This window comes from Chamaea fasciata, unplaced genomic scaffold (assembly GCF_029207755.1).
Source record: "Chamaea fasciata isolate MVZ Bird 193981 ecotype frontalis unplaced genomic scaffold, bChaFas1.0.hap1 SCAF_1, whole genome shotgun sequence".
Lineage (NCBI taxonomy): Eukaryota > Metazoa > Chordata > Aves > Passeriformes > Sylviidae > Chamaea > Chamaea fasciata.
In genome coordinates, this window is record NW_027094086.1 from 22,331 (window position 1) to 47,393 (window position 25,063).

At 49.4% G+C, this 25,063-nt stretch overlaps 3 long non-coding RNA genes across 3 annotated transcripts; all 3 read right to left on the bottom strand.

Annotated features, from left to right (window-relative positions):
- Positions 1-5,972: 5,972 nt before the first annotated feature.
- On the bottom strand, positions 5,973-6,729 carry LOC136300872 (uncharacterized). The gene is made up of 3 exons (XR_010723754.1): positions 6,444-6,729; positions 6,158-6,309; positions 5,973-6,043 (listed from the first exon to the last, which is right to left on the bottom strand). It is a non-coding gene; the product is annotated as an uncharacterized lncRNA (long non-coding RNA).
- A 1,933-nt stretch (positions 6,730-8,662) lies between these two features.
- LOC136300876 (uncharacterized) lies at positions 8,663-12,031 on the bottom strand. Its single transcript, XR_010723756.1, has 3 exons — positions 11,942-12,031; positions 10,556-10,778; positions 8,663-10,394 (listed from the first exon to the last, which is right to left on the bottom strand). It is a non-coding gene; the product is annotated as an uncharacterized lncRNA (long non-coding RNA).
- A 1,327-nt stretch (positions 12,032-13,358) lies between these two features.
- Positions 13,359-14,417, bottom strand: LOC136300883 (uncharacterized). Its single transcript, XR_010723757.1, has 3 exons — positions 13,644-14,417; positions 13,524-13,565; positions 13,359-13,433 (listed from the first exon to the last, which is right to left on the bottom strand). It is a non-coding gene; the product is annotated as an uncharacterized lncRNA (long non-coding RNA).
- Between the last annotated feature and the right edge of the window lie 10,646 nt (positions 14,418-25,063).

A 25,063-nucleotide genomic window follows, 5' to 3' on the forward strand; every position in this document is an offset into this window, starting at 1 on the left:
ATCCACAAAAAATATCGCAAAATCCCCCCAAAAATCCACCAAATATCCTCCAAAAATCCTCCTAAAAATCCCCCAAAAAATCTCCCCAAAAACGCCTCTAAAATCCCCCCAAAATTCCACAAAAATCTCCCCGAAAAATCCACCCAAAATTCCACAATTGTACCTCCACAATCCCACAAAATCACCCCAAAAATCCCCCGAATAATCCCCCTAAAATCCATAAAGATCCCCCCCAAAAATGCCACCAAAATGCCCCCAAAATTCCCTAAACATCCCCCCAAATCCCCCCAAAAATGCTCCAAAAAATCCCCCAAATATCCGCCCAAAAATCCTCCCAAAAATCCCCAAAAATATCCCGCAAAATCGCCCCAAAAATCCTCTGAAAAACTGCCCAAAATCCCCCCCAAAATTCCCCAAAATTTCCTCCCAGAAATCCACCCCAAAGTCCAGGAAATGCCCACAAAAACCTCCTCAAAAATCCTCCCAAAAATTCCTGCAAAATTCCCCAAATATCCACAAAAAATCCTTCCAAAAAACCCCTAAAAACACCCCAAAAATGCTCCCAAAAATTCCCCCAAAATCCAAAAAAAATCCCTCCAAAAATCCCCAAAAATATCCTCCCAAAAATCCCCTCAAACATCCCCAAAAAATCCCCCCCAAAATTCCCCAAACATGCCGCAAAATATCCTCCAAAAATCAAAAAAAATCCCACCCAAAATTCCCCCTGAATCCCCCAAAAATCCCCCCAAAATCCTCCCCAAAATCCACGGGAAAATCCCCGAAAAACACCCCCCCGGAACCGCCAAAAATATCCTCAAATTCGCCCCAAAAATCCAATCAAAACCCCCCAAAAATCCTCCCAAAAATTCCTGAAAATCCCCCTAAAAATCTCCCCTAAAATTCCCCAAAATTCCCCCAAAACACCTCTAAAAATCCTCCAAAAAATCCCCCAAAAATCCTCCCAAAAATCCCGCAAAACCCCCCCAACATCTCCCCGAAAAATCCTCCAAAAATCCACAAATATACCTCCCCAGTCCCACAAACTCCCCCCAAAAATCCCCGAAGAAATTCCCCTATAATCCAGAAAAATGCCCCCAAATCCTGTCGTTTTCTTCAATCCGTGTTTATTTGGTCACATTTGAAATGATGGTTCAAACCAGACGAATTCCTTCCCCTAACACATCACAAACACAGGTCATTAGAATTCAAGGCGCCTGGTTTCCTAAGGGGTCCAATTCCCATCTCCATTCCAATCCCATTGGCGTATTTTCTCTTTCTCCCTGTCTGCTGTATGTCTGCTGGGGGGCCGGGGGGTCGTGGGGGCTTTATTTGGTGGGGTTTTTCCGTTCGCTTCCCCTAAGCCCAACCCAAAATTCAACAAAAGCAGCTCTGCCCTCGGCAAGGCAGGAAAGAACCAGCCCCGTGTGTCCAAGGAACAGCAATCAGGCCGGCATTCAGCTTTTAATGGCATTCATGGAACTGAAAACGCAGCGCATTGAACTTCACAAAGAGATGAATCCAGGCAATTAAACAAACACTTGGCAAGTTTTCCTGGGAATTCCCAAAACTCTGTGGACACGGTGCTGAACAATTCCTCATTTACTAACGTGAATTGGGTCCCTTTCCTTGGAAATGTGCCCCACCACGTCCAAAACTTCCAGTTCGGATGGAAAATTGGCACTGGCTAGAAACGTTCCCTTCCTAAAATCAGAGAGAGGAAAACCATCAAATAAAAGGAAGGAATAACACCTACATCCCAGCTTGCCTGAGAGACAAGCTCAGCAATTTCTAACGTGGAAAACTTTCCCGACAGCCAGGAAACCGGTGGGGTTCGTGGAACGACGATTTCAAATCTGCTGCCTCTGCTCTGATTTTCAAGGGAAGGGAGAATTAAAAAGGTCAAGCCACTCCTATCCCATAGGAATAGACCGAATAATCCCTCTATTTTGTGGGAGTAACAATGCAAAGAAACTCCAATCTTACTTGGATTTGACACCGGAAACTCTCAGCAGAGTTGGCAAGTTTCAGTGGAACAAAAGAGCCACAATTCCTGCAATAACCAAAATTCACCTTGGCAAAAAGAGGAGGAGGAGGAGGAGGAGGAGGAGGAGGACGAGGAGGAGGACGAGGAGGAGGAGGAGGAGGAGGAGGAGGAGGAGAAGGAAGAGGAGGAGGACGAGGAGGAGGAGGAGGACGAGGAGGAGGAGGAGGCGGAGGAAGAGGAGGACGAAGACGAGTAGGAGGAAGACGAGGAAGAGGAGGAGGAGGAGGACGAGGAGGACAAAGAGGACGAGGAGGAGGAGGAGGACGAGGAGGAGGAGGAGGAGGAGGAGAAGGAGGAGGAGGAGGAGGAGGAGGAAGACGACGAGGAGGAGGAGGACGAGGAGGAGGAGGAGGAGGACGAGGAGGAGGAGGAGGAGAAGGAGGAGGAGGAGGAGGAGGAGGAAGAGGAGGATGAGGATGAGGAGGAGGACGAGGAGGAGGAGGACGAGGAGGAGGAGGAGGAGGAGGAGGACGAGGAGGAGGAGGACGAGGAGGAGGACGAGGAGGAGGAGGAGGAGGAGGAGGACGAGGAGAAGGAGGAGAAGGACGAGGAGGAGGAGGAGGAGGAAGAGAAGGAGGACGAGGAGGAGGAGGAGGAGGAGGACGAGGAGGAGGAGGACGAGGAGGAGGAGGAGGAGGAGGAGGAGGACAAGGAGGAGGAGGACGAGGAGGAGGAGGAGGAGGAGGAGGAGGACGAGGAGGAGGAGACGAGGAGGAGGAGAGGAGGAGGAGGAGGAAGAGGAGGAGGAGGACGAGGAGGACGAGGAGGAGGAGGACGAGGAGGAAGAGGAGGAGGAGGACGAGGAGGAGGAGGAGGAGGAGGAGGAGGAGGAAGAGGAGGAGGAGGAGGAGGAGGACGAGGAGGAGGAGGAGGAAGAGGACGAGGACGAGGAGCAGGAGGAGGAGGAGGAGGACGAGGAGGAGGAGGACGAGGAGGAGGAGGACAAGGAGGAGGAGGACGAGGAGGAGGAGGAGGAGGAGGACGAGGAGGAGGAGACGAGGAAGACACTCCGGCTGACAGCAAGGATTTCTTGGAAAAGGCAGGAAATCAAAGGGACAGTCTGTGTCCAGTTCTGGCCAGGTAATTACCCAGGAGTCAGAGAGAAAAGTGGGAACCTTGGACTGGGATGAGGCCTTCCAGGGGCTTCACTTCCTACTGGCTCTCTCCTCTTTTTGCCAACTACCTGCAAGAGGAAAAACAACAGGAGTCAAGTTCAAACACGGACAGGATGTGCTGGCTTCAGGCAGACTGCAGTGCACCTCGCAGGAATCACTGAAAGGCATGAACGGAACCAAGGGAAATTAAAGAAGAGCTGCCACCTCCAAGGGCTTCCCAAGGCAGGCTCAGAACCCTTACCAACGATTGGCTTTAATAAAGCAACTCACACAGAGTCACCAACACCACACGGACACAGCACCGTTCTTTTGGAGTGGAGTTCTAGAGAAATGCGGAAGAACGGAAAAGCCTTCCTAAACCCGGAAACTCCTTGAAGAGATAGACAGGGCACAGCTGCTGACAGAGCCTTGGGATTCAGGGGGAAAACCCCAAGTTTTCAGTCTTTAGCATCTTCCACTCTGCCATCGTTGACAGCAAACACGGCTTCAGCCTCAGGGAGACGCGGAGAACTCCGAGATTTTGCAGATCCTGCTCTCACCTCTCGCCCCATATTTTTCCTTTCTTCCAAAACGATGACAACAAGAAAAGTCAACTATTGCAGTTTTGCTTGCTTGATGTGTTTTTTGGTTTTACTTACACGTGACTTTCAGATCCCCATCCACACTCAGAATCATTCAAACCTTCGAGCACAGAGCCTCCAGGCACCGCTTATTTCTTCTGAGATTTGATTCAAGAAGACCATTTTTCAGAGCCTGACATGAGATTGGCAACTAAGTTTCATTTTACAGCTCTTCCCCTTTTTAAACTGTGTTTCCTCAAAGCTTCCCAATTGTGCTAAGCTTAGAATTCACCCCAAGGAAGACCTGAAAAATGCCTTGCCATTTCCTTTCCTCCTCCCTCAAGCCCCATCAGGCTGGCAGAAGGCATTAGTACTGTTTCCAGAGCAGTTGGCCTCACTTGTACTGTTGGTCTGTAACGGCTGCAACAAAATACGCCCTCCTGGAAGCAGTTCAGCACTTACTGATCACTCCTTTGTTTTGGCACTTCCCAGCCAGGGCCTGCGGGGCCTCCTGCAGGTGCAGGTCTTCGCTGACAAGGCTCCACTTGTGCAGCAGCAGCAGGAGCAGGAGCAGGAGCAGGAGCAGCTCCCTGAAATTTTAGAAAATATTAGAAAAATACAGGCAAAAATCTCACCTCTGTCCTCCCCTAAGAACATCCCCAGGACATCATCCCAGTTTTTCCCAGCTAGGAGCTGCAAGGAATTCAGGCAGGGGAAATGACATCAGGGAACAGCTTTGTAAAGTCAAAGGCAGAAAGAGAAGATCCACCAGCAAAGGGCAGGAAAGGGGAAAGGTTTCTGAAAACATTTCTGCAGTCTAATTAATAATTATTTCTGCTTCCCCAGCGAGAAGAACACAGACTCACAGCCATTCAGGCCTGACAGTCCCCTGCAGCCAGAGCTCAGCACACATCCACAGAAGCAAGTCCAGCATCTGAAAGAAAAAAAAAAAACAAAACAATCAAACCGGAAGGAAAAGGTGATTTCTTTGGCTTCAAAGTTATTTCAAGTTCTTAAAGCCCAACACAGCTGATAGGAGAAACAGAGCCAGGGCTCCTGGCAGACAGAGGGTGTTTTCCCCCCCAGGGGACTGCAGAGGAATTGTCTGGGACTTGGACTGTCCCTCGGGGTGACACCAGTTGCTGTGACTTCTATCATTCCATATATTTGACTCCCAAAACTTCCCAGCCCAGGGGCTTGAGCTGACACGGCAGCACAAAGATTGTTCTCTGTGTGGTGCCCAGATTTGGGGTTCACTGTCACCTTTGCTAGTTTAGATGAATTATACCCACGGCCCCGAATTCCCTGCTCAGTTCCCGCTGCAATAACCTCACAGTGCCTCACGGAGCACGGATATTCCCACGCAGAGCTGCTGCTTGAATGCCAGACGTGTCAGGAACCAGCAGAGCTTCCAAGGAAGCTCAGCAGGATGGGGACAGGATAGGTTTCTATTCCATAGATTTGGTTAATTATAACCCTCACCCCCTGGGGGTCACCTGTCAGATTTCCCTGGAATTCAGCCACCCCCTGAGCTCGGGCTCCAGGTGATGTTTCAGAGCAGGAGAAGGCACTGGCCGGCCTGTGCTGAGGCAGCCCCTGTGCCCTCGGGAGGACACAGCTCCCTGCAGGAGCTCAGCTCCTTTCCGAGCCCCAGCAGTGGCCTCTGCAAGTGCCTTTCCCTCAGGCAAGGGACGCCCATCCCTGCCTTCAGCACGCCTCCAGTGGGACCCACCTGCAAAAGCTTTCCATCACTTCTGCACTCCGGCCGGCTCCCTGGAAAAGTCCAGACTTCATCCAAACGAAACTCCATCCCACTCAAACCTTTGATTTTGAGGCATCTCCGAGGGCCGTTGCTCTGGATTTAATTTCTGTGAGGGAGGAGCGCCTTGGCTTTAATGCTGCCGACGGGTGATGTCCTCAGGCTGAAAGGGAGGGGATTTGGGGTGGCCAGGACATCCCTGGCAACTGTGTGGGAGCTCCGGGAGGTGGGAATTGCTGTCTGAGCCCCTCTGCAGACAGCCCGAGCCGCCGTTCCCAGGCAATGCCAGCTGTTCCCTGGGGAGCTCTTGGGCTGTGGGTGCCTCTGTCTGGGCTGCAGCATCTCCCCGTGCCCGGCGGGAGCAGCCCCTGGCCGAGGAGCCGCGGCAGCCCCGGGGCCGTGTCCGTGCCAGCCCCGAGCCCGGCCCCGGGCCCTGCGTTTGGCCGCCGCTGCCACGGGCGGGGCCCCGCAGGCACAGCTCCTCCCTGCACATCATCCCAGGGCTGCTGGCCCCGCTGGGGCTGCCGGCCTCCTTCCTCCCTGCGCCTCCGGGCACCCGGGACACCTGCAGGAAACCCCGAGGGACACTGCAGGCGGCACGGGGGGGCACCGAGGCCTCCGGCCAGAAAAGCAGCCCCGGCCTCAGCAGCTGCCATCAGTTTGGCCCGGCAACACTCACCTGCAGGAAACGCCCCTGTGCGGGTGGGACCGGCCCTGCCTCTCTGCAGAGCTTTGGCCGTGGAAGAAGGGAAGCCTCAGGACTTGTCCTGCTCCTTTCCGCCCGGAAAGAGACTTTGTGTGAGTACTTTTACGGCAGCTGTTGAGTAAATCCTGGAAAGGACAGGAAATCAGCGTCACTGGAAGAGCTTTGTGCTGTCGTGAGCTGCCAGCCACTTCTGCCCTCGAGCCATTCCAGGGGCTGGTGTGTGAAGCAGCTTTGGCAGAGAAGGCGGCACTGCACTTACCTTAGTGGGGCCAAGCGTTGCCATCCTATGGAGGTCCATCCCCATAATGCAGAGATTGGTTCAGCTGCTTGGAGCAGAGTCCGGGTAATGCCAAGGTGCTGAGTTCGATTCTCAAACGGTCCGTCCGCTTGAGAGTCAGATTTTAGGATCCCTCTCAGCCTCAGTATATCCTGTGACCTGGAAATAAGAGGAAAATTCTCGGCTGAGTTTTAATAAAACAGCTTTTGCCATTGCAGGGTGTGAGCTGCACTCGGTGATTTTCGGCCGCGACGAGCCCCACGAGCCTTCCGCCCTTCCTTGCCGCCATCATGGTTGCGTCTGAGGCCACTTCCGGTTCCGCCGGCATCTTTTTTGCGGCACCGCTAAGGCCCCTGGCAGGTGTTTACACAGACGCCTGACTAAATCCGCGAATTCGAACGCAAGCGCGGCGCGGCTGAGCACACGGCCCGTGTCCCCACACCTGGAGAAGCCGCGGAAAATTGCGCCCGGGCGGCGCCGTAGTCGGGGTTTCGTGCAGGCATCTGGCTAAACGCCTATAGGGTCCTTATTTTTTCCCGCCCTTTTGGCCGCCCTTTTTGGAAGGTCGGGCGCCTCGCGCCTGGGCGCCATTTTGTGAGGGGCGTCGCGTGATTTCCGCTTTTCCTTGCCGCCATCTTTGTTGCGGCTGAGGCCACTTCCGTCCCGGCCGCCATGTTCTTGGCGGCTCGGCATAGGCCCCCGGCAGGTGTTTACACAGACGCCTGACTAAATCCACGAATCCGAACGCAAGCGCGGCGCGGCTGAGCACACGGCCCGTGTCCCCACACCTGGAGACGCCGCGGAAAATTGCGCCCCGGCGGCGCCGTAGTCGGGGTTTCGTGCAGGCATCTGGCTAAACGCCTATAGGGTCCTTATTTTTTCGCGCCCTTTTGGCCGCCCTTTTTGGAAGGTCGGGCGCCTCGCGCCTGGGCGCCATTTTGTGAGGGGGTCGCGTGACTTCCGCTTTTGCTCGCCGCCATCTTGGCTGCGGCTGAGGCCACTTCCGTCCCGGCCGCCATGTTCTTGGCGGCTCGGCATAGGCCTCCGCCAGGTGTTTACACAGACGCCTGACTAAATCCGCGAATCCGAACGCAAGCGCGGCGCGGCTGAGCACACGGCCCGTGTCCCCACACCTGGAGACGCCGCGGAAAATTGCGCCTGGGCGGCGCCGTAGTCGGGGTTTTTGTGCAGGCATCTGGCTAAACGCCTATAGGGTCCTTATTTTTTCCCGCCTTTTTTGCCGCCTTATTTAGAAGGTCAGGCGCTTCGAGTCTCGCCGCCATCTTGATAGTGGAACCCACTAATAGGCCCCCTCGGCTGCTCGGACAAGCGCCTGACTGAATGGAATGCCGCCCGCGGCGCCGCTGCGCCCCCATCCCGTGTCCGCACACCCGCAAACGCCGCGGAAAATCGCGCCCGGACGGCTCTGTGGTCCGGGTGGGGCGCGGAGGCAGCCGGCTGCCACGCGCCCGGGCTCCTTGCCTTTTTCCCTCCCTTTCGGCCCCGAGCTGCGGGCGGGCGGGCGGCAGCGCCGCCCCCGAGCTCACAATGCGGGGCTGCCACGCGCGTCGGGGACGGGCGGGGGGGACAGCTGCACTACCGCTCTTTGCCCACAGGGTGGCAGCATTGCCGCACAGATCATGAAGGACGGGCACGGGGGACAGCTGCACTACCGCTCTCTGCCCACAGGGTGGCAGCATTGCCGCACAGATCAGGCGGGACGGGCGGGGGGGACAGCTGCACTACCGCTCTCTGCCCACAGGGTGGCAGCACTGCCGCGCGGCGGCGCGGAGCGGAGGCATAAACGAACGTGCCCAGGAATGCCCTGGCGAACAGCCTCCGGAATAAATGGCCCAAAAGACCCCCGAGCACACCTGCGAGAGCCCTGCCAGCAACCAGACCGAAACAAAACAGCCTTTCGTTCAGGCTCTATTTCAATATTTTTTATCTTTGTGATTCTGATACTTACATTCATCATTACAATTCATCTTTTATATTATGTACATTATACATCATGTATTATGTTTATTATACTATTACATTTATTATAGATATTTAATATATAAAACTAGATATGAAATAATTTATTATTTATAACGCTGTTATAAATATTACATTTAATTTAAATATCTTGTTTATTATGTACATTATAGATGTTTATATTATGTATATTAAATATATTTATAAAACGTGTAGTATGTAATAATATATTGTGTATTTTTTATTGATATTATTTTTCATATCCTATACTTTTTGTTATTTTTCTTTTTCATTATTTTTTAAATTTGTTTGTTTATATTTTAAACGATATTTTACACTAGATGAATTCATTAACCTAACACATCAGAAACACAATTAATTTGAATTAAATGAGCCTGGTTTTCTAAGGGGTAAAGTTTTAATCTTTATTTAGATAATATGGGCATATTTTCTCTATCTGTATGGGGTTTTTTTGGTGGGTTGCGGGGGAGTTTATTTTGGGGGTTTTCTTTTTTTGTTCGCTTTGTTTTGGATTTCTTTGCTAATAAACAAGCAGGGTCGGAGAGTTCAAAATAAAACGTCTACTTTGTTTTTATTGCCCCCTCTGAAATACGCCTCGACAGCCTGGACAGCAGGCTGCTGCTGGTAACACTGTGCACGGGTAGGAGGAGACCTGGTCGGGGCTGGGAAGGAAAAAAGGGCACCACGGTGGTCACAGCTTTCTCCCTTCAGGAGTTTTATGGAGCAGAAAATACAGAGCTTTTGCCAACTGCGCTCTCTATGACATCCCGACGTCCAGCGGGCACCGAGGTCATTTCTCATCTTTCTTGCCAACAGCCAAACCCCCAGGCGCCCGGGGGAAGAAAGAGTATGGGGAAAAAAAAAAAGGAACAAAGAAAACATGAAAAAAGAAACCAAAACTATAGAAAATAATAAATAAAATTAAAATACCAAAAGAAAAAAATTTCAAAGTAACAAAAAAGTGGAAAAAAATTTAAACAAAAAATTAAAATAAAAAACGAAAAGTAGTTTTAACAAGTAAATAAATAGCTAAAGAAAAAAAAATAAAAATTAAAAAACGGAAGAAAAAGTCTTTGAAAAACCACAAAACGCAACATGAAAAACCACAACAAAAGAGCACAAAAATACAAAAATAACAAAAAATAAAATACAAAATTAAATAAACGCAGCTCTCACCTCCTGCCACTGCCTAAAAAAGCGCCATGGCTTTCCTCAGTTATGCAGCAATAAGGGAAACAAACCCAGTGCCCCCCAGAACAGAAGGTTTTCTAGACAATTCCCACTTTTGCTTGGAAACAAATTCTATTTTAGTGGGAAGCTCATTTTGGACAAACACCCAAATGTGCCAAGGTAGGAAAGAACCAGCCCCTTGTGTCCAAGGAACAGCAGCTAGGCCTGGATTCAGGTTTTAATGGCATTTATGTAATTAAAAATGCAGTAAATTGAACTTTACAAAGAGACGAATCGTGGCAAATAAATACTTCAACGTTTTCTTGGGAATTCACAGAATTTTGTGGAGATGGTGCTGGACAATTGCTGATTTACCAACATTAATTGGGTAAATTTCCTTGGAAATGTGCTCTACAAGGTACAAAAATTCCAATTAGGATGGAAAATTGGAATAAATAAATATTCCCTTACTAAAATCAGAGAGAAAATCAGAGTTATTCCTTCAATTAAAAGGAAGGAATAACATCCAAATCCAAGCCTGCCTGGAAAACAAGCTCAGGAATTTCTAACATTGAAAACTTTTGCAAGAGTCATGAAGTTGGTGAAAGTTCATGGAATGATGGTTTAAAATCTGCTTCCTCTGCTCTGATTTAAAGGGAAGTGGGAATTCAACAGGTCCAGTTACTCCCATCCAACCTTGGACTGGGATACGGCCTTCCAGTGGCTTCACTTCCTACTGGCTCTCTCCTTTTTGCCCACAACCTGGAAGAGGAAAAGCAACAGGAATAAAGTCTCAAACAGGATGGCCTTGGTCCAGGCAGACTGAGGTGCAGCTCCCAGGGAGGGAGGCCAGGCTGTGCCTCGGGGAGCTCCGGGAATCTGGGATTGCCCGTGGGATTAAAGGGCTGGAAAAGCACACCCACCTGCCAGGTTCAGTGCTGGGACAGAGCAAGGCCGGGGCTCGGGGGCAGCAGTTAGAGCTGGGACTGCAGGAGAACACCCCAAACCCGGGTTAAACATCCGGCACGACACGCAGCACGCTCCGGGAGAAACTCGGGCGGGAGAAGCCCCGGGATGCTCCACGTTCCTTGCCCTTGGCAGCTGTGCCAGGGCCTCCCTCAGAATGCTGACCTCACCGTGCAGCTCCTACAAAACAGGAGAACTTATGGGAATCGCCCAGCAATCCATGGACTTCCAGTTATTAAGAACCACAGCTGCAGCGAAAGGTGTACAAACGCTACTGCAAACCAGCAGGGCTGAGGAGACGCAGGGATTTATTCCCGAGGGGACACAAGGATCCCTCAGCCAGCCAGGATTTCTCCCAGGCTCTTCCCACTGCTCTCTAAGGACACAAACAGCAGTTTTTCCCTCGAGTTCTCCTTTCCATCAATGCCAAGACTCGTGTTCTCCTCCAACCCCAGGTTCAGGAAGGAAAGTAGGAATATTATCACTGCACAGACTGTCCAGGAGGGTGTGACTGAGGCAGCAGCACCAGCTCCCACTCCACTGCTGCTCTGGATTCCTGAGCAGCTCCTTTCCATCCTGCCCTTCCCAGCACCATTCCCTGGGTGCCATGTCCACAGACACCTTCTCCATGCCGCTTAAAACCCACAGACACCAACAGAAAGGAGATCACAAATCAATTCACATGCTGCTAGTCAGAGAGAATGGGAGAGGCCTAAAAATCTGCATTTATTTTAGAACACTAGAGCAATTTCTTCATGACCCTGACTATCAGTGATGGGCAGATAAACACCTTCTTTAACTTACTACCTGCAAAATCATCAACTTTCAAGTTTAGTAAAGATAAAATTTTCCTCCAAAAATAAAAGAGGTGGGATGTTGGCGTTAGTGCTTTAACCTTCGGACATTAGTGGGTATTTGTAAAACAAATTCATTATTGAAGCAGCTAACTTGAAAATAAGGGGGTTTTACAATAAAGTTGACCAAAAAAGAGTCTCAAAATTAAGATATAGGCTGCACAAATATTTAAGAAAAAAAAAGTTGTCTTTCGTGCGTATAACCTGCCAGCCTCTCATGTTTTCAGTCCTTACCATTTATTTTTACCAAGGTGATGATTAAAACCTTGTCAAAAGCTCAAAAAAAAAAATTCCAGGACAAGGCAGGTGTTTTCCCAAGTACCCTCAGTGTGGAGCTGTGTCAGCCACAAGTGTTTGCTCCCGCAGCCCAGCCCGGAGCAGGCTCCAGCTGCTGCCCAGGGGGGTTACCAAGGGACTCACTTGTTTGAAGCTGTAAATGCAGGTGGCCTGCACTGGAGTGCCAAAAAATGTGAAATATGTGACTCTCACCTTGAATAGCGATCGATCTTCTCAGGGGAGCCCCTCACCCAGGATGGGGGGCTCTGCCACGGATTTCATCTCTCCGCATCTGAAACAGAGTCAGGACAAAAGTCAGAGTGCTGCAGGATACCTTGACAGCTCCAGACATCTTGTGGCAATCTAGGAATACCCTCTACAGTCTAACCACACCCCACATCACAAATTTCAAGCCCCCAGGACTATTACCCTCGTACCCCTACACCCAGACAGAGCAGCAAGGCAGAGCAGCTCCGGGCCAAACACACACCAACACCCGTGACACAGCACAGGACACACGAGGGGACGCAACAGGGACAGAAAACTCTGGGCAAGAAGAATGACCCTGAGGGTCCAGAGAACTCGGAATGAGATGACCGAGGGGCGATGGAAGGTGAGCTGGCCAGGCTCAGAGAACCCTGCAGGAACAAGATGCCATCGGGATGACTTATCCCAAGAAACACAGAGATGGATGCCTGAGAATCCTACGGTCAGAATCCTTGACCCGTCTTTGCATTCTCACAAGACCTAACCCGCCGGAATGGATCAGGGCGGTGCACGGCTGTCAATACAGCTCAGAACAAGACCTGAAAAGGCATCGGACTGGATGCTTGTGAAGAGAGATGGATTCTGATGAGTGTCCGAGCAGCTGAGACAAAGGCACCTGGCTGAGGAGCACAGAGATCAGAAATGCTAAGACTGATGCCAGGGGTTTTGACAGGCCCCTGAAAGGACTAAAGGAAAAGACAAGACACCAAACAGACAGAGTGCACAACAGACAAGTGACACAACACACACCAGGACTGCTCTGCCCTGCACACCTCAGCACTGACATGAAAAATGAGACTTTCCCTTCATGTAGCCTAAGGGGTCACATCTTGGTGCCCCCAACTCCAAATCTGACTTAAAAAACCCCTCCCGGTGATCCCTGCCCTGGCATCCTGCTTTCATCCCCTCTGTGAGCCATAGCCCTCCACTTATCTCTCAGGCATCCAGGGAGGCAAATCCCTGCCAGGTCCAAAGAAGGCCGCCTCTGCCTCAGGAAAATTCCTGCTGTCGCCGGGCTGTCGTCTCTTAGTCAGCTACAACAAAGAAAACCAAACATGAATGCGTGATCTTAGCAGCCCATCACCCAAAACCCGACAATTCTGCTACTCACTGTCTCCTAAGCTTGCCTGTGTCCTCGGCCCCGCGCTTCAGCTGCGCTCAGAGGCCAACGCCGGCGTCGCAGGGTCTGCCTGGGTAAAGAGCAGACAAGGTGACGTGGCAGCGCTGGAACTTGAGGGGACCCTCCCTCCTCCTCCTCCCTGACTCACCTCAACTCCTCGGCCGTTATCCAAGCCTACCTGGATGGGGCCTTCACAAGGAGAAGATCAAGGCTCCATCACAGACTCCTGGAATGCTCCCGGAGGGCTCACGGGTGAGGTGACGCGGGTCTGTCGTCCCGTTGGTGAGAGGGGAGCTCGGCCTCCTGCGAGTGGACTCCCTAAAACGCACAAGAACGGAGGCTTAGAGTTGCACCAGCGAGTGAGGCTTGAACAATAGCAACTGCTTCTGTCCACGAGTCACTGCTCACCTCGCCCACGTCAGCTTGACTGCTAAGATCCGGCTTCACCACCTAAAAATAAAGACAAAGAACAGAGCTGTAACACAGCCATCGTTTACACCTCCCCTGCAAACAGAAACAGGGACTGACCTTCTCAGGGGAGCCCCTCACTCAGGATGGGGGGGCTCTGCCACAGATTTCATCCCTCTGCATCTGAAAGAAAGTTGGGACAAAAGTCAGAGTGCTGCAGGATACCTTGACAGCTCCACACATCTTGTGGCAATCTAGGAATACCCTCTACAGTCTAACCACACCCCACATCACAAATTTCAAGTCCCCAGGACTATTACCCTCGTACCCCTACACCCAGACTGAGCAGCAAGGCAGAGCAGCTCCCGGCCAAACACACACCAACACCCGTGACACAGCACAGGACAAACGAGGGGACGCAACAGGGACAGAAAACTCTGGGCAAGAAGAATGACCCTGAGGGTCCAGAGAACTCGGAATGAGATGACCGAGGTAAGATGGAAGGTGAGCTGGCCAGGCTCAGAGAACCCTGCAGGAACAAGATGCCATCGGGATGACTTATCCCAAGAAATGCAGAGATGGATGCCCGAGAATCCTACGGTCAGAATCCTCCACCTGTCTTTGCATTCTCACAAGACCTAACCCGCCGGAATGGATCAGGGCGGTGCACGGCTGTCAGTACAGCTCAGAACAAGACCTGAAAAGGCATCGGACTGGATGCTTGTGAAGAGAGATGGATTCTGATGAGTGTCCGAGCAGCTGAGACAAAGGCACCTGGCTGAGGAGCACAGAGATCAGAAATGCTAAGACTGATGCCAGGGGTTTTGACAGGCCCCTCAAAGGACTAAAGGAAAAGACAAGACACCAAACAGACAGAGTGCACAACAGACAAGTGACACAACACACACCAGGACTGCTCTGCCCTGCACACCTCAGCACTGACATGAAAAATGAGACTTTCCCTTCATGTAGCCTAAGGGGTCACATCTGGGACATCCCCAGCTCCAAACCCGACTCGAAAAATCCCTCCCAGTGATCCCTGCCCTGGTACCCCGCTTTCATCCCCTCTGTGGCTCCAAGCCCTCCACTTATCTCTCAAATGTCTGGGGAGGTGAATCCACGCCGGGTGCCAAAGAAGGCTGCCTCTCCCTCAGAGAAATTCCTCCCGTCACTGGGCTGCTGTCTCCTAGTCAGCTACAATACAGAAAACCAAATATCAAAGCATAATCTTAGCTGCACATCAGCCAAAACCCAGCAGCTCTGCTACTCACCGTCTCTTAAGCAGGACCGGGTCCTTGGGCCCCGTGCGTGCTTCAGCTGAGCTCGGAGGCTGACGCTCGCAGCGCCAAAGCCTTAGAGGCATTACTGGCACCGAGCCCACCCACCGTGGCCTCCATTAGGGCTGTGAGCATCCCCGGTTAGAGCAGGACAGGAACGCAGGGTGGACATCCCCGGTGAACCTCAACCCTGTGGACTCTGCCCCACCACTGTCACTTCCTGCCTGGCCCTAGCTTAGGGCTACTGCCTGCACCTCTCAGGACTTCTGGCCTTGTCTTGCATTAGGATTGCTGCCGGCACCTGCTCTCAGGGAAACAGTGTTGGCAGCAGCGCTGTGAGGGCCGGGATGCCTGTACTCTGACTTGTATCCTAGGCTGTACCCCTGATTTTCACTGTGTGTTCTCTAGTCCTTGAGTCCTTTACCTCAGCCTCTGTGTGTATCACTGTAACCTCCCCCCTTCTGAACCCTGCTTCTTCAGAGCCCTAGACCTTGCAGCCGGGGACGCTCTGCACCGTTAGGGTCCCAAGAGCTGTCCCGCACGCAGGACAGGTACATCCACAGTTGTTCCCTGCCTACCCTAAGAAACGTGGCCCTGAGACAGGGCAGAGGCTGACAGAGCCGAACTCTTTGCGGTGGCAAAAGGCACGAAGCCTTACCAACCGCCGCCTCGAGAGGGAATCAGGAGCACTTCCACCGGCTGCGGAGAGACAGGGAATCCCAGGGTGGGTGGGGCGGGAAACCCCCGTTATCCCCAGCCCTGTTGGATCCTGCTCCCCACTATCGCTTCCTGCCTGGCCCTAGCCTGACAGTGTCTGCACAGGTCAGAGCTTCTGGTGTGTTCCTGCACTAGGGCTGCTGCCTGCACCTGCTCTCAGGGGAAGTGTGCTGGTAGCAGTGCTGTGAGGGCCGCTACACCTGTACTCTGACTTGTATCCTAGCCTGCTCCCCTGAGTTTCACCGTGTGTCCTCTAGTCCTTGAGTCCTTTACCTCAGCCTCTGTGTGTGTGGCTACACCTCCCCCCTTCTAAACCCAACTTCTTTAGAGCCCTACACCTCGCAGCCAGGCCTTCTGGCATTGTCCTGCATAAGGGCTCCTGCCTGTACCTGCACTCAGGGAAACGGGCATGTCTTTAGGGCTACTCCTTCGGGTCTGGGGTAGGGGTGGGGTCGGGCTGGTACACCTGTACTCTCAATTGGCACATCTTGGACATCCCTATCTCCAAATCTGACTCAAAAACCCCTCCTGACAAGTCCTGACCCAGCACTCCACTTTCATCCCCTCTGTGGCTCTGAACCCTCCACTTATCTCTTGGACGTCTGGGGATAAGAATCCACGCCGGGTGCCACAGAAGGCCGCCTCGCCCTCTGGGAATTTCCTGCTGTCGCCGGGCTGCTGTCTCTTATTCGGCTACAAGAAATAAAACAAACATCGATGTATGATCTCAGCAGATCTGTTGGCCAATCGGTCAGGGCGTAAGACAAGTGGACCACCTAAAACACACAAACAATAACATATGCTGAAGAGTTACATCAGAAACACCACCACACTTAACTGCATAAATATATAAATTTTCAAACAGACAACCCCAAAAAAATTCCAGCAAAAAAAGCCAACTCTTATCACCCCTAGTCAAACTACTGAATATAATAAAAACAACACCATGTCCAAACCCCTTAATAATACTCCAGAACATATACTCAGAGCCCCCCCAAAGTTAAAGACCTCCCTCTAGCCAAATAAAAAGGAAAAAGCCCACATCTTGCGACCTATATTAATTCATTAACTTAAAACTTTAAAAATAAACATTAAAGTTTAAACCTTTAGACAACACTAGCACACCATAGACGCCAATCCCATCACTACATGCCAAACCAAAACTTATTTCAACCTTTTGTGCTGCTGCTGCTCGGCACAAAGGTTTGTCCCTCAGCAGCTCCCGAAGTAATGTTCCACGCCCAAGGCCTCCCCCAGCCCCTGTGAGATGAACTCACCATCCTTCCATGAGCCTCACCTGGGAGCCCAGCATAAACCCCTCTCCTCCCGCAGCTCCATGCCAAACTCAGCTCGGGCTCCCCTCTTAAAGCAGTGCTGGCAGGACCCGCCCCCTCGTTATCCTTTACAGCTTCCACCTGTCCCCTCATCAGTGTGACAGCTCTCACCTGGGGCTGCTCTGTCCCCTCAATCATCCTGTGACAGCTCTCACCTGCAGCTGCTGCCAGTCCCTGCTGCTCATTTCCTGGACATTGCACTGTGTGCACTGACACGCTGGGGCACCGGGCTTTCCTTGCTGTGAATAAGGATCCCTCTGCTCCTGCACGTGCCCAAGGCTGAAACTGGGATTCCACCTCCTAAATTCCGTTTGTGTGAGGTTCACAATTCCTAAGGAAATTTCCCAGCAATCGTTACCCTTCATTTACATTTTCTCCTTTGGAATCATCACTACCTTATCTTTCTGTGCAAGTGTTCCAAACGTTCATTGGGAGTTCAGTAGCCGGGTTGGCTTGTTTATAACTTAGCTGACAATCCCAGGCTCAATCCAAACACCCAGAGATACAGGGAAATATGGAGACAGTTTATAAATACTGCCCTCCCCTGGTAGGTAGCTCTTCTCTGCACTTCCCTGGAGCAGATTTACTCCATCCTTTCTTCCCAAAAGCACCTCTCCAGCACAAATCCCACTTCTTGGACACAAACCAAACAGAAATCTACTACAGCGCGGCCTGGGGGGGGCCGGGGTGGAGCCCAAGGCCACTGTCCAACCAGTGCTGCCTCTGGCTCCTCGTTATTTACACTGAGAGCATATTGTAGGACGCTCTGCAACCTTTCTTTGCCATTCTGTATTGGAAAGAGGATGGATATTAATGACACACACGTCCACAAACAGTCTTTACGGTTCTTCAAAAAGTTAATAATGCCTGTAATAAAAATGGTAAGTAATATTGTGTCTCAGATTGTTTAAGAAAGTGGAAGTTCGAGCTTTAATGTCCTCCTGAGAGACGCTGAATAAAATCTGTCCCCTGAGTTTGCACACAGAAATAAAATACCGATTTTTTTGATCAAACAAGTTAGGTCTGTATGAAAACAGCTCAGGAGGCTTTCATGGCTCAGTGTGATGATGGCAGAGCACAGAACATTAAAGATGGAATGTTAGTCCCTGAATTAATGCCCTGATGGAGATAAATTCTTTTGCAAAGAGACACAATAGTTTCCTCTCCTTGTTTCTGAGTTCCCGAGCGATCCTGTAATTCCTAACCTGCACGAGTGCAGACCCATCTGACACGCGTAAGTGACATATCCGGCTCCTGGGCTCCAAGCCACGTGTCCCCGATGTCAACGGAAGTCAGGAACACAAAAACAGCTGTGGAAGAAAGTTGAGAGAAAAATCAGAACATATATTCTTCCCTTTCCACACAGTAATACCAAGCCAAGCTGTTCACCTCCAGGATTATGTTTTTAAATGGCTCCCTAACTACTTTTCCTAGATGGAAAATCTGGAGTGGCTTTGCCCATGCAAAACTAATGATCCTACTCACAAGAAGGAACAAACCAGTCTCCTGTTAAACAAAACAGTTTGAAATCTGACCTGTCAGCTGCTATCATTGACCAGCAATAGCAGTCAGCATCCAGGCCTAAGTGGACATTTTTTTGCAGACTATCTCCCCTCTTGAAATCATTTTGGGTTTTTTTTTTTTACACCTTTTGTTTCATTTTAGTCCTTGTGTCCCAACACAAAATTTTGTGTCCCAACACGATCAACAACAAATACAGAATTAGCTCAATAAAACCGCTCTTTTCTGATGGAAATGTCACCTCTATAAACTGCAAGGTTTTTATAGGAATACTGGCTCAAGAATTCAGTAACTTCAGGTATTCCATACCACATGATCCTGAGATTGCTTGGGCATCCAGAGTTTATAGTATTGGCTGAACTGGTAGAGCTGAGGATACTTAACAACTTTCAGGGACTTGAGATCTTTATCATAGGGCTGGAACATCAAGCAGAGAGCAAGTGGTTCTCTCTGAGAGTGCAGGAGGTCAGTGAAAACAGCAACAAGGTACTCCACGATGCGTGCTCCTAGAAAAGTAAAAATAAATTAAACTATTAACATGAGCACAGACACTGGGGCAACCCTCATTCCTTTGGGCCTCGGCAGCAGCCCACAAAGCATCACTCAGAAAAGTATTGAATAAGATCAAGAAGTGTTTGTAGTGACCTAGACAAATGTTCCTGACCACTGAGATACCTGAAAAATCCTCCACACATCAGTACTTGCTGAAGTAAATAATCCACCCTCACTGTGTTGTGCTAAATATGCCTGTATTTCAACAGCAAAACACCCCTGCCAAGCCCCACCTCAGCGAAGAGCTGATTTGCACCGGGGGCACGCACCCCAGTGAACGTGTGCAAGTTAAATAGAATTTTCTTTCAGAATTGGGACTTCCAGTCCACCCCCGGTGCTACTCGATCGCCAAATACACCCAGAGAACGCAGTGAGGTGCTGTGGAGTTGGCAAGTCCTGCTCCAAGCCCGCCTGATGCCCCTGGGACTCCAGCGCTTTCTTCAAGGAGGTGGCAGAACTTTGCCACCAGAGCTTCATTTCTGAAATAGTTTTCTTTGGAAAATGCATCCATTTCCTATTTAACAGCGCAGTCCTCTCTCCCTGATCTCGGAAGAGCTGCCTACAGCCATGGAAACCACTTTCCTCTCCTGGTCTCCACACTCTGTCCTTTAAAACACTGTGTTACTGAAGCCAACTACCTCCAGACCCAGACTGTCCATGCAGGGACAGTGTCTCTTCTCTTCAAGGTCAGGGAAAAGTGGCAGAGGCACCTACAGAGCTTCAATGCCTCTCCTGAGCAAGAAACACCATGGATTTGAATCTCCTTCTGCGTGCAGGGAAGATAATGTCATGTCTTAAGCTAAAAAACTATAAATGGTAAAAAAATTATTAAAAATGGGTAAAAATGATGCCACTTCTCACTCCACTGGTAGAAATGACACATTAAACCAAAAAATCTGTACCTGTTCCAGTTTCAGACTGAAGCAACAGCATATTCCTGGCTTCTAACGCAGCAGGAACAACAGCACTGAAGGGAAATGTTTGGACAATCACATCTTCATTTAAAGAGAGCCCGATTTCTTCATCTAAGCCATCACTGCCCTCGATCAGGACATCCACCATATAATCAGGACATCTAATAAGTGAAGAAAAAAATCTAAGCAGAGGATCTAGACTAACTGGGAAAACAACAGAGGCAGAATGCAACACTCCAGGAATATAAGGCATTTTTTTTAAATTCAATCCCTCCAAAAAAAAAAAAAAAAAAAAAAAAAAAAAAAACCAAAGAAAGGATGAAAGCCCCATTTGTCACGCAATACATTGTTAAGTGCAACACAAAAATCACAGCTGAACTTCACTTTGCCTGTCAATGCTGCTGTCCAGCACAGGCTGCCCAGAGAAGCTGTCGCTGCCCCCGGATCCCCGGCAGTGCCCAAAGCCAGGCTGGATGGGGCTTGGAGCACCCTGGGCTACTGAAAGGTCTCCCTGTCCATAGCAGGGGGTGGAACTGACAAGCTTTAAGGGGCCTCCCCATCCAAACCATTCTGGGATTCCACAATTCTATGAACAGCCCCAGGCAGAAGGACTAAATTTCCATTTGAGTTCAAAAATGCTGCTGCAAGAGCATGAATAGAGACTTCAAATACTGTTAAAGTGGCACAACCACATCAGAAATTACTTTTGGGGGTTAAAGTGGTAACTGCAACTTCAACTTCTACTTCTGATACCAAGTTCACATGGAGGGCTGAGTCCTGGAGGTCCTTACTTAACAGGATTTCTATAGTTATCCATCCCCAGTTTGCTTACTGGGGATAGAAAATGTAGCCCCAAGTCGTGAAATTGTGTTTGAGGAGTCACCACATACCAGCAATGTGAGAGACGGGGATGCTGATGTTATCAGAGTCCTGTTTAATTAAACACGGTGACCTGGAGCATGCTGGCTTCCTGAACCAGGTCTGCTGCCTTGTCTGTGCAGGGGCAGGACTCTGGCACCAGCTTCAGCAGGATCTGCCAGCAAAGGTGGAGAGGAAGGTAAGTGCGCTGGCTGTCAAGCGCAGGGGAAGCATATGCTGCTAAGAAAGACCGTGTGCAAAAAGGTGTTGGAAGATGGGCAGGTTTTAGGAGGACAACTTCCATATCACTTCTGCAGCATTCTGTCTACGGTTCCTGCTCTGCATGGGAGTGGAAAAAAGAAAGGTCCACTGCAATTTGGCATCCAGATTGCTACCACAGACTGAGTCCCTGGGGAGACCACACTGAAAATGAAGCACTGGGCATTCAGCATCCTGAAGAGTAACAGCAAGTGTCAGCTTTCCTTGTAAAAGACCACAATTCACTGAGGTCTGATAATTTTGGCACCTAAAGAGGAGATAAAAGGTACCACACATACGGCTCTCTACACTTATACCAATGCTGTAATAAGAACTGATCCTTTTGGATTGCATTTTCCTGCAAATAATTTTCCTGTCCTCCCATTTGAGACAAGAATGATGCCACCTCTGTATAAAGAACCCCAAACAACGCTTTTCTGAGAATCCGTTCACTGGTCTTTGACAGGTTTCTCAACAACAGAACAAAATCTCTAGTTCCCACCAACATTATTCTTTGCATTGTTCATCCAGCTAATTTGAACACTGTTACCCTTTCCAAAAACTGAATCACTGCTTCCTTCTGGTCTTCTTTTGCATTATCCAAATGTTCCAGCCAAACTGAAAGTTCCCTTCCATGTGTACTCAAACACGCCACTGTCACGTAAAACCTGTCCAGGAAACAAAGGGGGAGGTGTGTAAATAAACCTCAAAACACCTCAAATACAAAACTCCAAGAGATGCAGATCTTTTTGTACAGTAACTTCATGATTCCTTCTTTTGGGAAAGGAAAGAGGAAGCGCAGGTCGATGAAAAGAGGTACCTGCCACTCTCCTCACCCCCTCAACTCAAGAGGCCTTTTCTTTCCACTCACTAGTGGGACTTGTCAACTGCATAGTGGACAATAAAAACCTTACCTCTATAATTTCTGGAAAGCAGGTTATACTGCTTTCAGAGGGTTGTACATCTTCATGTCATCACAGGCAGAAAAAAAGTGCGCCTTACAAATAGCCTGTAGGACAGTTTAGAAAACTACTGATCTAACAAAGAAAATCATCGCTAAATTAAACCTGAATCCGGTGTCGACCACACAATCATGCAGTAAAGGTATCTGCTGCTTCAAGAACAAATTTTACCATCCTGGCATTTCAGACCTGTGGGATATAGTGAATATCCCGATATTTCAATTCAAATACGTACCCTGAAGATTAATTGTTTGCTGGAAGTTTTCAGATGAGAGTGGGTACTTGTAACAAACATTTTCATCAGTAAATAGAAGACTGATTTTTCACCAGATAGCTTCTCTGTTTCAGAGATGTCCTACAAGAAAAATGTATTAGAATTCCTCTGCTACAGCAACACTGTATAGGACTATGTTGCACTGACAATGATACGCAAGGTAAGCGTGTTACTTTATAGACCTGCCCAAAAGTCCCAAGGCCAGAAACCAGTGGGATCATTCACACTACTTTGCAGTCAATGAGCCAGCATCGTTGCATTCATTTGCAAAATGTTTGCCTGAAAAGCGGAAGAAGACCGTAGTAACAGAAACCCCCAACTATTGAAAGGGCCCAAGACAAAGCAATTTCCCTCATCAATCATATTTCATTCCCTAATCATTCCATGTCTATCCCTGCTACCTCCTCAAAGCCAGGTCCACTCTTTTCTCCTGACGTGACAAGCCAAGTCTTGACAGAGTTCTTATTTGACAAGCCTGCAGTAAAATAGAGTTGGGGCCCTGATGGTTTCCACCAACTATGGAGAGCATTAAAAAATGTTGGAATCCTCCTTGGGAAGGGGTGGGACGGCTCCCATCAGTAGCTCATTTCCCTGGTCTGCAGCTCAGGCTTTCCAGACAAGTGGAATCCAGCACACTCTTTCTTGTGAGGGAACATCTCCAGAGACACAAAGAGCTACAGCAACCTTCTCCTCCGTTCATCAGGGAGGCAAAAAATGTTTTTCCTGTAAAAAACCTTCCAGCTCAGAAGGGAGTTTTCACTACTGCTAAGACTGTAATTCCTGCTGCTTTACAAAAGGGTCACCCCTAAAATGTCTGGACTAATTTAATACAAGGTGATGCCAGAGGAAAACATTTGAGGACAACAGAGCAAGCAAACATAACTTTGCACCAGCCTCTTACCTGTACTCTGAACCAGGCAAACTTGTTGGCAGGAAGTTCCAAAGCCACTTTCAGGATATGGTGCTGCAGAAGAGGAGGGACCTCCTCCCGCAGGCCCTTTCCAGTGACGATACCTGAGGTGTGAACGCAAGAAACAAACTTCACTTCGGTCCATCTGCCTGAGACTTCAGAACATTCCTGTTTTAGGGTTTAGAACACAACTGTGAGACAAGCTGGCAATTCACAGATCTTCATGTCATGGGATCCCCAGACACACTGCAGCGAAGGCTGGCCAACCCAAGGCGGGAATCCAGCCCTCAGAGGGAGATTTCATCACCTAACCCCAGCACAAAGCACTGGTCGTGCATGGAAATATAAAATCTCTTCTATCAGTCTCAGCAACCTTGAAAAGCTGTGACCTACAGGCAGGACAAAGGACAAACTGGAGAGCAAAATACAGAATTTAACTCAACAAATGCTTGTACCACGACAATACTTGCTCCAGACAATGGAACTTCACACTCATGTCTCTCCCTGCATCCCTGCTATCACCAGCTCGTGAATAACCTCACTTATTCTTGTGACAGGTCAGGGAGCTCTCGCAGTGCAATCAGAACCTGAGCTGCCCCCATCTGACCTGACATCAGCAGCACAAAGCACTGGTGTCTGAGCCTCTCGGAGCCTGGGTAGGGTCTTTGTGGCCCTCATCAGAGAAACAACAACACATTTTAAAAAGTCACCACCCAGGCAATCCAACAGTAAGACCAAACAACAAAAACTTAATAAATAATAAAAACAGAACAGAGAAACTAAAATGGGCTACTTTTAGAAAACAGTTCCTTTATCTCCACAGAAAAGCAAACCTTCCCTTCTGCTGTGGACTTTGTAAACAGCCAGAGAAAACACTGGAGGAAATACGAACCCCCAACACATACCTTTTAGCAGCTTGCTAAAATCAAAGTTGCTCTGTGCTACCAAGTGGGGCACAACCTTCTGATAAAGACATGACCTGAAGCAGTGCAGCTTACAGAAGCAGCATCTCGGCATCATCTGAACCTAAACAAAATATTTCCATAATTGGCTTCTCCTTCCTTCACAGCAAGAGTGGAGTGTTGCACCTCCATTACCCAGCACAAGCATTACCAACTTTATTTCCAGCACGCTTGCCTAGGAAATGACCTGCCGTCTTCCCAACAGGAATGAGAAAAACACCCACGGAATCCCCAGTTTCCTTCCCCACACCTTCCTGTATGAATACTTTCAAAACTAAATCCACTTATTCGGTGCTTAGATCGAGAGCTGCCGTTTCTAATTTGACTCACAAGTGCTCACACATATAAAGCACAACCTGAGCATCTGAATACTCCCTGTAAGAACCCCACCAGTCCCACTGCTGTTCAGTGCAGGGCTGAACAACAGGAAAAAGCGAAGGAAAGGATATGGTCGTGCTGCTGATTTCTGGGCGCGCTACTTTTAGCTAATGTCAGGTAGGTTTGGCTGGGGAAGTGCACGAGACAGTACACTACAGTTTGTGGCAAATTTATTATTTCAGTTAAAAATTTCTCTCTTTCCCTTTCCCCTTTCAAAATAAGACTTGTCAGGGTAAGCTTTTGGCAAGAGGCAGACAACAAATACCTGTCTGAGAGAAACAGCAGTAGCACTTAATGCAACTGTTCACTTCCTAGGAAAAGCCATCTCAGGTTTCAGTTGTAACAGGAGGAGGCATAAAAGCTACTTGTTATCCAGCCATTAATGAAAGCAAGCAAAGCACATGGACCAAAACAATCAACACCTAACTCTTCCCTGTTAACTTCATCTCCCTCAGGGAGCTAGAAAGAACTGGATGAAAGCCACAAATAAACTTTGTTTGCCTGAGTCTCAGCTCCCATTAGAAAGGAATTCTCTAGAGGCCACAATGCAAATAAAGCTGTTAAAGGTGAACTGGGAGTAAGTGACAGCATGATGACCACAGAATGCTGAGGAACTACAGCTG